Here is a 14228-nt window from a genome sequence, read left to right on the forward strand (position 1 = left end):
TGTGAACTTTTGTCCACAGTTTCGGGCTCATAACAACCACAGCCTTCATAGACAGAATCTCTCTCGCTGCCCTTCTCCTGTCCTTTTTTTCTGTACAAGGCAGGACACTACAATGATTGTGGGCTTTGAGACTCTCATTCCCGACAGGGTCTGGCCCTATAGCCTGGAAGAAGGGACGCTAAGCAGACAGGCCTTGCTGGCTCTTCCCCACTCAGTTAGTATGAGATCATATCCTTTTATGCAATCACATCTCTACCTGGTTGTCAGTTCATGTCTATCCAATGCAGCCTCCAAAAAACATAAGACAGAGTTCTGGGCTCTTCTAGAGAGCTGAACAGGTGGAGGTTCCTGGAGGTGGCACCCAGGGAGAGAACGGAATTCCACGCCCCTTCCCCCATGCCTTGCCCTACACATCTCTTCACCTGTGTCTTTTGTAATAGCCTTTATAATAAATGGGCAAAGTAAGTGCTTCCCTGTGTTCTGTGCATGGTCCAGCAAATTCCTCAAACCCAAAAAGGAGATCATGGGAACCTGAACTTGAAGCTAGTTCAGGCCTCTAGAACTTGTGACTGGACGGGGAAGTACTCTTGGGACTGAGCGTTCACCCCATGGGATCTGCTGCTTTCTCCAGGTGGCAGTATAGGAATTGAATTAGAGGACATCCCAACTGACGTCCACTTCTTGGTTAAAAAAAAAAAAAAAAAACAGGGGTGGGGGTGGCAGGGAGGAGCAGGATGGCAGCTAAGTAACAGCTTCCTTGCAACTAGGCACAGTGAGACTGGGGAGAGAAGACTCCAGGTATCTCTGGCTAGTAGGATCTGCCCAGAAACATCCCTTTAGGGACACAGGGATTCAGCAAGAGACTTCTGGACCCCATGAGGAGGAGAAAAGCACTGGAGAACTGGTAAGTATTTGCAGGTGTTTGTTCAGTCTAATCCTGTAGGCAGCTATAAGTACAGCAGCTGTGAGATTGCAAACTGGACAGGCCTTACCTGTGAACTATTTTGGGTTTTTTTTTTTTTTTTGGACTTGGCACTCAGTTGAACTATCTTGGGAGAACTTGGGCAAGAGTGTGGAGGACTTTGAGCATTGTCTAGGACCCCAGACTGAGCCGCTGAGCTGGATGGAGCTAATCATGTTTGGCTGTGGGCTGCTCAGAGCCATTGTGGGAGAACTGCCCTGGCAAGCTCTGCCCTCATGGTCGCAGAGCAAGGATTGGGCAGGAGACCTTGGGCGAGTAATCTTGTGACGGAGCAGCATAAAGGCAGAGACTAAGATGCCTTATAGCCTTGGCCTCAAGGGCATAGAGTGAGACCCGTTTTGGCACAGGGATCCCAGCAACAAGTGTTTTCCTGGGAAAGTTTCTGCTTAGCCAAGACTAGCAGTTTAAAGTACCTTTTAAGTGGGCTGACGAGAGATTTAGGCTCTCTACCCTGCGGGGTTTGAGAAATCAGCAGAGGCCTCCAGTCTCCATCTCATATAGCCATGTCAGCTTTGTGATTAACATCTCGTGCCCCAGAAGATCACCTGTTGCCCAGACAATATTCAGCAAGATATATATACTGTCTTGTTTTGCTTTTTTAATTTCAACATTTTTCCTATAAATTTCCCCCTTTTTTCTTTCTTCATTTTTCTAATTTCAATATAATTTTCCATTTTTGCCTTCTTTAACAATTAGAAGTTCATTTTTGCTAGTGTTTATACTGCTATTATTTGTTTTTTTTCCCCCAATTTTATCCCATAAAGTTTTCTGTTTGATTTATAGCACTTTTGTCTTTCCTCTCTACTTGGTGGAGGCGGGGTACTGTGTCTGAACAGCCTGGCAAAGAGCTGCTGACCTCAAGGGAACCACCCAACCTGGAACCCCCAGAGGTTGGGGGTTTTTAAGGTTGTGTCAAAGTGCCCTACTGTACACATCTATTGCTCCTGTCTCCCTTTTTCTGTGCCTCTCTTCTTTTTGTCAATATTCTCTTTTACTCACCCTCTTCTCCTTTCTCTTTTTTTCTTTTCATTTTTTTTTCTTTTTTCCCTTCTTGGTCTTCAGTCTTCTCATCCTTCTGGTTCCATACCAAAAGGACTCATCAAAACCCTAGTCCAGAGGCACAGTAACTTAAAGAGCAAGAGGATATGAAAGGAAAATTAGGGCAAGGAAACAGATAAAAGAAAACACTTATGAGGAAGAATCAGCGGAAAAATCCTGGCAACATGAATAAACAGTCCAGAGCAGCCCCTACAAGGGACTGTGAGGTAGCCACTGCAGAGGATTCCACCTATAAAGAAATGTTAGAAATGACAGGAAGGGAATTCATAATACAGACGATGAAAACAATGAAGGACATGATGGAAACAATGAAGGAAACTGCTGATAAAGTGGAAAATAACCAAAAGGAAATCCAAAAACAGAATCAAATAAGAGATGAATGATATGAAGTATATAGAAAGGATATAGCAGAGCTGAAGGAACTAAAGCAGTCAATTAGGGAACTTAAAGATGCAATAGAAAGTATCAACAACAGATTAGACCAAGAAGAAGAAAGAATCTCAGAGGTAAAGGACAAAGTTCTTGAGATAACTCAGATAGTTAAAGAGGCAGAAGAGAAAGAAAGCAGAAAATTCACTGACAGAATTATGCGACTTTATGAGGCATTAAAACATACCAGTTATAGGTATCCCAGAAGGGGAAGAAGAATGCTCCAGGGGAATGGAAGCCATAATAGAGAATATTATAAATGAAAATTTCCCAGATATAACCAAAGACTCTGACACACTCCTTTCAGAGGGATATTGGACACCAGGTTGCCTCAATTCTAACAGAGCTTCTCTAAGACACATTGTGATGAACCTGTTCAAAGTCAAGACAAAAGAAAAGATTGTTCAAGCTGCCAGGAGTAAGTACCAGTTGACCTACAGGGGCAAATCCATCAGGGTGACAGCAGACTTCTCTAATGAAACTTTTCATGCCAGAAGACAATGGTCATCTACCTTTAATCTACTTACACAGAACAATTTCCAGCCCAGGATTCTATATCCTGCTAAGCTAAGCTTTAAAATTGACAGAGAAATCAAATCATTTACTGATATACAAACATTGAGGATATTTGCCACAACAAGACCAGCTCTACAGGAAATACTTCAACCTGTTCTACACACTGACCATCACAATGGATCAACAGCAAAGTAAGAAGTTAGAAATTAAAGGACAGAACCTAACTTTCGCAATGATGCAAAAGATAAAACTAAGCAATGGACTCTCACAAAATAAAATGAATAGAACATTACCCACATTTATCAGTTATCTCAATAAATGTTAATGGCTTGAATTTCCCACTGAAGAGGCATACATTGGCTGACTGGATTACAAAGCCATCCATTTGCTGTCTGCAGGAAACACACTTAGCTTCAAAAAACAAATTAAAACTCAGAGTTGGCTCGGCGCCTGTGGCTCAAGTTGCTAAGGTGCCAGCCATATACACCTGAGCTGGCGGGTTTGAATCCAGCCTGGGCTGGCCAAACAACAAGGACGGCTGCAACCAGAAAATAGCCAGGTGTTGTGGCGGGCGCCTATAGTCCCAGCTACTTGGGAGGCAGAGGCAAGAGAATTGCTTAAGCCCAGGAGTTGGAGGTTGCTGTGAGCTGTGATGCCACAACACTCTACCCAGGGCAACAGCTTAAGGTTCTGTCTCAAAAAAAAAATAAATAAAATACTGAGTTAAGGATTGAAAGACAATTTTTCAGGCAAATGGAATTCAGAAGAAAAGAGGAGTTGCAATCTTATTTTCAGATACATGTGAAATTAAATGTGGATTTAAAGCAACTAAAGTCAAAAAAGACAAAGATGGCCACTTTATATTGGTCAAGGGAAAAATACAACAAGAAGACATTTCAATTCTAAATATTTATGCACTCAACTTAAATGCTCCCAGATTCTTGAAACAGACCTTAGTCTGAGCAATATGATATCGAATAATACCATAATAACAGGAGACTTTAACACTCCTTTTACAAAGCTGGATAGATCTTCTCAACAGAAATTAAACAAAGATATAAGGGACCTAAATGAGACCTTAGAACAACTGCTTGATAGATGCATATAAAACACTCCATCCCAAAGCTAAAGAATATACATTCTTCTCATCGCCCCATGGAACATTCTCCAAAATTGATCATATCCTAGGACACAAAATAAACCTCAACAAAATCAAAAAAATTGAAATTTTACCTTGTATTTTCTCAGACCACAAGGCACTAAAGGTGGAACTCAACTCCAACAAAAACATTCAACCCCACACAAAAGCATAGAAATTAAATAACCTTCCATTGAATGATAGTTGGGTGCAGGAAGAAATAAAAGAGGAAATCATTAACTTCCTTGAGCACAACAACAATGAATACACAAACTATGAAAACCTGTGGGATACAGCAAAAGCAGTTCTGAGAGGAAAATTTATCGCTTTAGATACCTACATTCAAAAAACAGAAACAGAGCACATCAACAAACTCACAAGCCATCTTATGGAATTGGAAAAAAAAGAACAATCTAAGCCTAAACCCAGTAGAAGAAAAGAAATATACAAAATTAAATCTGAGATCAATGAAATTGAAAACAAAAGAATCATTCAGAAAATTAATAAAACAAAGAGTTGATTTTTTGAAAAAATAAATAAAATAGATAAACCTTTGGCCAAACTAACTAGAAATAGAAAAGTAAAATCTCTAGTAACCTCAATCAGAAATGATAAAGGGGGAAATTGCAACTGATGCCACAGAGATGCAAGAGATCATCTCTGAATACTACCAGAAGCTTTATGCCCAGAAATTTGACAATGTGAAAGAAATGGATCAATATTTGGAATTACACCCTCTCCCTAGACTTAGCCAGGAAGAAACGGAGCTCCTGAACAGACCAATTTCAAGCACTGAGATCAAAGAAATAATAAAAAATCTTCTAACAAAAATGTCCTGGTCCAGACAGCTTCACACCAGAATTCTATCAAATCTTCAAGGAAGAGCTTATTCCCATACTTCAGAAATTACTCCAAAAAACTAAAGAGGAAGTAATCTTCCCCAACACATTCTACAAAGCAAACATCACCCTGATACCAGAACCAGGTAAAAAGGAGTCCCAACTAAAAAGGAGAATTTCAGACCAATTTCAGTAATGAATATTGATGCAAAAATTCTCAACAAAATCCTAGCCAATAGATTACAGCTTATCATCAAAAAAGTTATACATCATGATTAAGTAGTTTTCATCCCAGGGATGCAAGGCTGGTTTAACATACACAAGTCCATAAACATTATCCACAGTATTAACAGAAGTGAAAACAAAGACCATATGATCCTCTCAATAGATGCAGAAAAAGCATGTGACTAAATCTAGCATCCTTTTCTAATTAGAACATTGAAGAGTATAGGCATACGTGGCACATTTCCTAATCTGATCGAAGTTACCTATGACAAACCCACATCTAATATTTTACCGAATGGAGTAAAACTGAAAGCTTTTCCTCTTAGAACTGGAACCAGACAAGGTTGTCCTCTGTCACCACTACTATTCAACATAGTGCTGGAAGTTCTAGCCAATACAATTAGACAAGACAAGGAAATAAAGGGCATCCAAATGGGAGCAGAGGAGGTCAAACACTCCCTCTTTCCTGACACTATGATCCTATACTTAGAGAACCCCAAAGACTCAACCACAAGAATCCTGGAAGTCATCAAAAAATACAGTAATGTGTCAGGATATAAAATCAATGTCCACAAATCAGTAGCCTTTGTATACAGCAATAACAGTCAAGATGAGAGGCTAATGAAGGACGCAACTTCCTTCACCATAGCCTCAAAGAAAATGAAATACCTAGGAATATACCTAACAAAAGAGGTGAAGGAACTCTATAAAGAAAATTATGAAATCCTAAGGAAAAATAGCAGAGGATATTAACAAATGGAAGAACATGCCATGCTCATGGCTTTGAAGAATTAACATTGTTAAAACAGCTATACTTCCCAAAGCAATCTACCGATGCAAAGCCATCCCTGTTAAATTACCTATATTGTACTTTCAAGACTTGTAAAGAATTATTCTGCATTTTGTATGGAACCAGAAAAAAGCCCGTATAGCTAAGGCAGTTCTTAATAATAAAAACAAAGCTGGGGGCATCAGCATGCCAGATTTTAGGCTGTACTACAAAGCCATAGTGGTCAAGACAGCATGGCACTGGCACAAAAATAGAGACATAGACATTTAGAATCAAATAGAAAACCAGGAAATGAAACTAACATCTTACAATCACCTCATCTTTGATAAACCAAATAAGAATATATCTTAAGGGAAAGACTCCCTATTAAATAAATGATGCTGGGAGAACTGGATATCCACATGTAAAAGACTGATACTGGACCCACACCTTTCTCCACTCACAAAAATTGATTCAAAATGGATAACAACTTAAATTTAAGGCATGAAACAATAAAAATCCTCAAAGAAAGCATAGGAAAAACACTGGAAGATATCGACCTGGGGAAAGACTTCATGAAGAAGTCTACCGTGGCAATTGCAACAACAACAAAAATAAACAAATGAGACTTAATTAAACTGAAAAGCTTCTGTACAGCTAAGGAGACAACAAGCAAAGCATATAGACAACCTACACAATGGGAAAGGATATTCACATATTTTGCATCAGACAAAAGCTTGATAACGAGGATCTATAGAGAATTCAAATTAATCCACGTGAAAAAAGCCAACAATTCCATATATCAATGGGCAAGAGTCATGAATAGAACCTTCTCTAAAGAAGACAGACAAATGGCTAACAAACATATGAAAAAATGCTCATCATCCCTAATTATTAGAGAAATGCAAATCAAAACCACCTTGAGGTACTCATCTAACCCCAACAAGAATGGCCCACATCATAAAATCTCAAAACTGCAGATGTAGAGAGCAAAGAACACTTTTACACTGCTGGTGGAACTGCAAACTAATACAACCTTTTTGGAAGGAAGTATGGAGAACCCTCAAAGAACTCAAGCTTGATCTCCCATTTGATCCTGCAATCCCATTACTGGCCATCTACCCAGAAGGAAAAAAATCCTTTTATCATAAGGACACTTGGACTAGACTGTTTATTGCAGCTCGATTTACAATCGCCAAAATGTGGAAACAGCCTAAATGCTCACCAACCCAGGAATGGATTAACAAGCTGTGGTATACTTGGAATACCATGGAATACTACTCAGCCACCCCTCCCCCAAAATGGAGACTTTACAGCCTTTATATTAACCTGGATGGAAGTGGAACACATTCTTAGTAAAGCATCACAAGAATGGAGAAGCATGAATCCTATGTACTCAATTTTGATAGGAGGACAATTAATGACAATTAATGACACAGTGGGGGTTGGGGGAAGGGGAGAGCAGAGAGAGAAAGAAGGAGGGAGGGGGTGCTAGAAATGCAGAGCAAAGAGATGGAAGGGGTGGGGGTGGGGTCTTGGTGTGTGCCATACCTTCTGGGGGCAAGACACGATTGTAAGAGGGACTTTACCTAATAATTGCAATCAGTGCAACCTAGTTTCTTGTACCCTCAATGAATTCCCAACAACAACAACAAAAAAACCCCACATTTGGCCACAGGGGTCTTCTTCTGTGTTGGTGATTGTTGTGGCATGAGAGAAGAGGGAAAAAAATGATTTGAGGGTTTCCCCCCTTCCAAACAGCCAGAAAAATAATAAAAATGATCACCTACAGGTGATAGTTAGAGAGGGTATGATGGAGATAGTGATGAGAGTGAGACTCCCCTGAGTATACCTTTTTGTACGGTTTTGACTTTCAAACCCTGTCAATATTCTATGTATTTAAAAATAAAATCAAAGGGGGAAGGATGAAAAAGGCAAGCATACAATTGTAATAATAAGCACTCCTAGAACTTAGGTCTTGGCTTCTAACACCATCCCACAATTTAAAGAACTTAAGACTCCTAAAAGAAACAGTGGGTTCTAGGACTGGAGCAGGGAAAATTCTAAGATGAGCTTGGACCATTTTGTTGTGCCAGAAGATAAGGTAGTGTTCAAAGACTAATGTGCTTATAACACAAGTATGCACCAGTTCAAAGGGGTTTCACTAGTTAAATTTAGGAGAGTCTGGGCATCAAAAAGAGTAATAAGTATAACTGAATAAATCAATCTGTAAGTCCGTAGTGAAACCCAAAATGGGGTGGAGTGGGGAAGTCTTCTTTGCAGAAGAGGGATGGCTAATAAATGCAGAAGGAATAACAGAATTTGAATGATTCTGGCAAGAATCATCAATGAAGGCTACAACACTGATGAAGTTTTGTTAGGAAACAAGATAAACACATGGTAGCAAAGCATCACTCCACTGGTAACTTATCAAATACTAAAGGAGAAATGGAACTCCATCACTGAGCAACCCGGCCCTCTTTCCCTTGACCAAATGACCAAGCATAATGTCATCACCACACAGCCACTGCCCTTTAGCTTCACAGGTGTGAAGCTGTAAAGGTCAAAAGCACCTGTGAAGATTAATTTGAGCATCTAAGCCTAACTTTCAGCTTCTAGGACATACAGAAGATGGAGAAATGAGAAATGATAACCCAAGGAAACACTCAAATCCACACTGTAGGACATTCTACCAAAACCCTTTGCTGTTCTCTTCAAAAAAACAACATCATGGTGGAAAAAAGCAGAGAGGACACTCTTGATTACAAGATCCTACAGTGACATAAAGCTAAATGCAACATATGCACCTGGATTAGATCCTGGTCTAGGGAAGAAAAGCTATAAAAAATGGGGTAAACACGCTTGGTGCCTATAACTCAATGGTTAGGGCATTGGCCACATACACCGGAGCTGGCAAGTTTGAACCTGGCCTGGGCCAGATAAACAACAATGACAACTACAACGAAAAAAATACCCGCCTATAGTCCCAGCTACTGGGAGGCTGAGGCAAGAGAATCACTTAAGCCCAAGAGTTTGAGGTTGCTGTGAGCTGTGACACTACAGCACTCTACCAAGGGCAACATAGTGAGACTCTGTCTCAAAAAAAAAAAAAAATGGGTAAACAATTGGGGAAATTTGAGAGACTTCCTGGTTAGTTTGTTCTTTCCCCCTTCCAGAAGCTCTGGTACTTTGTACTTCTTCTGTATTCCTTTCTAGCTTCTAATAATAGTCCTATCTTACCACTGATCTGTGGCTCGTGGGTTCATTCTTGGAATCCCCGAGACCAAGGACCTCTTGAAGAGCAACAGTCCGGTATCATATTTGGGGGCTCATTGAAGATCTGTGATGGGTAACATATTTTCTCGCCAAGAGAACACCTTGCCGGGTGGCATTCTGAAGCACTGGGACATGTTTGATCCCCAGACGCTGAACAAAGAATGTATGGTTTTCTTCTGCACCCAGGCCTGGCCTCAGTACCCACTCTCCACTGCTGAACAACGGCCCCCAGAGGAACCTCAAGCTGTCCCCCTGGGTAGAGTGCTATGGCATCACAGCTCACAGCAACCTCTAACTCCTGGACTTAAGCGAGTCTCCTGCCTCCATTTCCCAAGTAGCTGGGACTACAGGCACCCGCCATAACTCCCGGCTATTTTTTGGTTGCAGCCATCATTGTTGTTTGGTGGGCCCGGGCTGGATTTGAACCCGTCAGCTCAGGTGTATGTGGCTGGTACCTTAGCCACTAGAGCCACAGGCGCCAAGCCAAACCCTTATCTTTTATTCCCCAAATATGTAACAATACAGGGGGTGTCTGGAAAGCCAGTTATCACATTTTTCTCTCTGCCTTTAAGCCATGATTGGGGTGACCGGCTGTTCTCTAACTCTTTCCTAATCATGCCTGAAAGTCCTGCTCCCCTTTTGGGGAGGGACATACTAACCAAAGCGGGAACAACCATTTACATGAATATGGGACGGGAACCTATACTCTGCCTTCCCTTATGAGAGAAAGAAATTAATCCAGGAGTGTGGGCTACTGAGGGACAGGTGGGAAGAGCAAGATATGCTCAACTGGTCCAAATTAAGTTACAAATTCCACCATCTATCCCAATGAAACCCTATATCTCTAAAAGCAGATGCTAAAAAATGGGCTAATACCCATAATACAGAATCTAAAGCAACAGAAATTATTAATACCTTGCAATAGTCCATGTAACACTCCTATTCTAGGAGTGCCAAAGCCAAATGGAACTTGAAGACTAGTACAAGACCTCCGCATTATAAATGAAGCGGTCATTCCTCTCCATCCTGTAGTTCCCAGTCCATATACATTATTATCTCAAATCCCTGAAACAGCTGCCTATGTCATAGTCCTAGACTTAAAGGTGCCTTCTTTTGCATTCCTCTTCATGAAAATTCCCAGTTCCTTTTTGCTTTTGAAGACCCCTCTGACTCCAACACCCAGCTCACATGGACTGTGTTACCTCAGGGATTTAGGGACAGCCCTCACTTGTTTGGACAAGGCTTAGCCAAAGACTTGAGTCATTTTTCATATCCTACAGTGACTCTAACTCAGTATTTAGATGACATTCTTGTAGGAGTGCCAGATGCAGAGGAATGCCACAAAGCTACACAAACTCTATTAAACTTTCTAGCTGATTGTGGATACAAAGTTTCCTAGACTAAAGCCCAATTATGTGTGCCTGAAGTTCACCATTTGGGTCTCCAACTTTCTTTTTTATTTTTTATTAAATCATAGCTGTGTACATTAATGCAAAAAAAAAAAAACAATTGGGGAAATTTGAATATGGATAAAACAGATGATGTGAAATCTCTGTTAATTTTACTTAATTGAGAAAACAGTAATTTTTTGGAATAATGTTCTTAATCCTAGGAAGTACCTAATGACTATTTAGGGGTGAATTCTCATGATATCTATAAATTATTATAAATATTTCAAAAAGAGAGAGAGAGCAAATGTGGCAAAATGTGAATACATTTTGAAACTTGAGAGTGGATACGAAGGTGTCTATTTTCCTATGCTTTTCACTTTTCTGTATGTTTGAATATTTCAAAATAAATGTTGGAAAATTATAAATAATCAATGGTATATGTTATGAATTATATTGAAAATTAAAATGTAATATTAAAATAATATATTGTAAAAATTAAAATTATATATATGTAGCTATCGATATGTTTATAGTAATTAAATTCTGCATTTAAGAATAGAAAACACATGAAGGACAAAGAGAACAGCCTGAAGTAAGGTAAAATAATTTATTACCATACTACTAAACACAACTCCATCCCAGCGGATCTAAACATGCTTGTTAATGCATACGCACACATGCACACACACAAACACACAATCTCCTTACAAACATGCATGAGGCCCGCCAGTGTACCATTAGTTGGAAGAACATAACATATTTTGTTTGCCAAAACTCTGAAGGGTGAAGATTTACTAACACTGGCCTTTTTTGGGCAAAATTTCAACCTTCTATCAAAAACACAGGTAAACATGGCCAGAAGGTTTGTTTTTGTTTTTTAAGTATTTGAATTCTTGGAAATAGGGCCATTTGCAGAGGAAGGAGGAGTAGGTCCTAGATTTTCTAAAGAGAGAAATCTGTACTTCCTATCTTCGAAAGTGCAATTTTCAAATCTTGTTTTGCTATCTGATTTGGTGACTTGGGGATGGTGCCGCTGCAGACCTAAGGCACATTCACACCTGGGATGGGTGAACCTCCTCACCCGGGTTGCATGTTAGAATTGCCTGACAAACTTTAGACCCAGGATGGATGACCAGCCCCACCCCCACCCCCCACACACACAGAGCAGTTGACTCAGAATCTATTAAATCATCCATTCAGCATGTATTAAGTGCCTGCTGTGTGTAAAGGCTATTGTGCACTCCAATATTAGGCCAGGGATTTGGGGGTGGTGTTCAAATATGACTCTGATTTTTTCATTGTTCTCAAGCAGTTTACAGTTAAGCAGGAAAGATAAGAAATACATACAATTTGCCTAAGCCAAGGCTTGCAGTTACCAAGAACTGTAGGAAAGGTCTGACCAATTCTTGAGATAAACTGCATCCAGTCTAACCACAGGGGACATTTTGATCCCTTTAAGACAGTGGTTCTCAACCTTCCTACTGCCGCGACCCTTTAATACCCTTCTCATGTTGTGGTGACCCCCAACCATAAAATTATTTTCATTGCTACTTCGTAACTGTAATTTTGCTACTGTTATGAATCATAATGTAAATATCTGATATGCAGGACGGTCTTAGGCGACCCCTGTGAAAGGGTTGTTCAACCCCCAAAGGGGTCGCAACCCACAGGTTGAGAACCACTGCTTTAAGAGATGTGACCTCTCTCACAGTAAAACGTTTTAAAGAACGTAGAATTCTGCAAAATCACATCAGGTAAAAAAAAATTTAAAAGAGGTTTAGGAAGAATTCCCTGGGGGTGTGGAAAAGCCAGTGGAAGGCTCTTCTTGCCTCAGGGGAAGATAGGACAGACTTACAAAGATCCAAGGTCATGCCAACACCCACAGGGCCCTAGAGGAGGTGAGCCACTCAGGGTGGGGTGTGGCAGGCTCCACTTAGACCAAATAATTAGGTAATGGAATATGCTGAACCTGGGAAAGATCAACCCCCTCCACAGGAAAATGACTTGGGACTTAACATGTCAGAGAAAGTGGGAAAAAATCCCCCAGCAGTGTGGTCGTCCTGGCTTGTGAAAACTGGTTGGCAAGTTTCCAGTAAGCCAGTTGTAAAGCACAGGCTTTATTAAATTTAACCTAGGCAAATTCGCAGAGAAATAAATTATATTCAAAATAAAAATAACAAATGCTCAAAACGTACCTCGTCCTAATTAGTTTTCTGCATGTCTGCTTTCCCTGCCATTGAGGCTATTCATGTTATTCTATTTGCATGATGGACACACTGTGTAATGGTGCAACTGCACCTCTCACCCCTACTCTGCATTCAGAGAGGTCACACTGATGGCTTGAATCGGCTACATGGGAGTATTTACACCACAGGTATTGGCAAGTGTCACAAATCAGAGCCCTTCTTTTTTCAGGAGTAGAAGCAGGGATGCAGTTGGTAAACAGTTATTAGAACATCTACACCAAGGATATTCATGGCTGGACCAAACAAATATGTGGCCTACGGGCAACTATATTTCCTGAGATGGAACCCACGACTCTATTGGGGCCAGTTAGTTTTCTTAGTGTGATAGTTTTTGGTTTTTGTCTCTAACTTGGCAAGGTTTCATTAAACCTTGCTTTATATTTATTAATAGTCTTGTGTTAAATGCAGACAGAGGATTTTTTTCTTAGTTTTTCTTCATATTTATTATGAAAAATTTCAACCATACAGAAAAGTGGAAAGAATTTTATAAAGAATACCTATATATTCACCACCTAGATTCTACTATTAAACTTTACTTGGCACCATCACATAAGTACCCTTCCTTCATAGAGAGGTTTTTTAAATGACTTGCGCAATCTGTATATAATTGGTATTACAAGGATATGGCATATTGTGGGAGCTAAAAGATTAGTATTGTGCTTGCAATATGAAGTATGCCAACAAGTGGAAACTTGGTTAACAGTACTGACAAATGTAAGGAAAAGTAAAACTTACGATATAACTTGATGTATTTGATGAACTGGAATTATTTAACAATTGAGATTTTTCTCATTATAATAAATATTTAAAATATTTAAACCATTTAAAGCATCTTAAATGTACTAATACAACTTAAAAAGTAAAAGGGTATTTAAATAACTAGTTTGTAAGTGGTAAGAAAAACTAACCAAAAACCAAGAAAATGCAGGTAATAGCCCCTGTTTGTAAGTTTAAGTCATACGTAAATCGGATGTTTGTAACTCAGGGACTGCCTATATTAATACTTCTCACTGCATAATGCATAGGAGACAAAATAAAAACTAAAAGCAACATTAAAACTTACTGGGTTAGAAAATAGAATAATAAGCTGTATAAATTGACCTTAATAACTTAACAGAAAGCCTAGGTTTTTTATTTTTGAAAATCGATTAAAATATTACATAAAAACTAAACAACAACTAAGTAGCCAGTGCAGAGGGGGCGGAGCCAAGATGGCGAACTGCAGCCAGCTTTTTACAGAAGCTCCCGTCCAGAAGGAGGCTGAAAGGACAGAACCTTAGCAAATTAGCTGATGGTTTGGAGCAGAGACCACAGAGAAGATTGAAGAGGGCACTTCAACCTTCCAGAGGCGAGCTGCG

At 39.8% G+C, this 14228-nt stretch overlaps 1 protein-coding gene across 1 annotated transcript in view; it reads right to left on the reverse strand.

Annotated features, from left to right (window-relative positions):
- Nucleotides 1–14228, reverse strand: part of GLP2R (glucagon like peptide 2 receptor) — an 82243-nt gene that overhangs the window by 43663 nt on the left and 24352 nt on the right. The gene's annotated exons all lie outside the window — the stretch shown is intronic.

Source organism: Otolemur garnettii, unplaced genomic scaffold, assembly GCF_000181295.1.
Source record: "Otolemur garnettii isolate 467f Iridium unplaced genomic scaffold, OtoGar3 scaffold00046, whole genome shotgun sequence".
Taxonomy (NCBI): domain Eukaryota; kingdom Metazoa; phylum Chordata; class Mammalia; order Primates; family Galagidae; genus Otolemur; species Otolemur garnettii.